The following is a 1,093-nucleotide window of genomic DNA, read 5'->3' as shown; positions in this document are numbered from 1 at the left end:
GGTCTAAACCTTGTCTGTGGTATTCCGAGTAGGATTCTGGGATTGAATGACTGTGACGAGCTTCAAACTCCTGAAGGCTGGGCGTGATGACAAGCGCAAAAGAATCAAGGGATTCTATTCCAACCTGATTGAGAACCGACAGATGATTAGCCGTGCTGTGACAGAGCATTTGGACCATTTTCACTGAGAGGATGGGATGTAGCTATCAACAAGGGTGATGCCTCCAGACGATTAGCCGTGCAGTGACAGCGCATAGGACCATTTTCCCGAGAGGATTAAAAGTAGCCATTGATGATGGTGATGTCCTACATACAGCTTGCCATGGAAAGGAGTAAGAAGGATTGGATGAATGTAATAAAAAATAGAGATTCAAGAGGAGCACAGCACCTCCACATGCCTATCTGAAATTCCCACTATTGATCTACATAAGTATTTCTATCCCTTTTTATTTTCTATTTATTATTAATTTTCGAAACCCATAACCATTTAATCTGCTTAACTGAGATTTACAAGGTGACTATAGCTTGCTTCATACCAACAATCTCTGTGGGATTGACCCTTACTCACGTAAGGTATTACTTGGATGACCTAGTACACTTGCTGGTTAAGTTGAACGGAGTTGTGATCACATATGCCAAAGAGCCATTAAATAAATCTCATGCAAATACAAAGAGGGCAAATCACAATTTCGTCCACCAAGTTTTTGGCGCCGTTGCCGGGGATTGTTCGAGTATGGACAACTGACGGTTTATCTTGTTGCTCAGATTAGGTAAGTATGGACAACTGACGGTTCATCTTGTTGCTCAGATTAGGTAATTTTCTTTTCAAAAAGTTTTCAAAAAAATTTTTCAAATTTTTTTTTTATTTTTCGTTTTTCTAATAATGTTTTTCGAAAAAATAATAAAAATACAAAAAAAAATTTCATAAAATCATAAAAATAAAAAATATTTTGTGTTTCTTGTTTGAGTCTTGAGTCAACTTTTAAGTTTGGTGTCAATTGCATGCTTTAAAAATTTTTCTTGCATTTTTCGAAAATTCCATGCATTCATGGTGTTCTTCATGATCTTCAAGTTGTTCTTGACAAGTCTTCTTT

Source organism: Arachis duranensis, chromosome 4, assembly GCF_000817695.3.
Source record: "Arachis duranensis cultivar V14167 chromosome 4, aradu.V14167.gnm2.J7QH, whole genome shotgun sequence".
Taxonomy (NCBI): Eukaryota; Viridiplantae; Streptophyta; class Magnoliopsida; order Fabales; family Fabaceae; genus Arachis; species Arachis duranensis.
The sequence above is the reverse complement of the archived record's forward strand: the minus strand, read 5'-3'. Positions refer to the sequence as shown.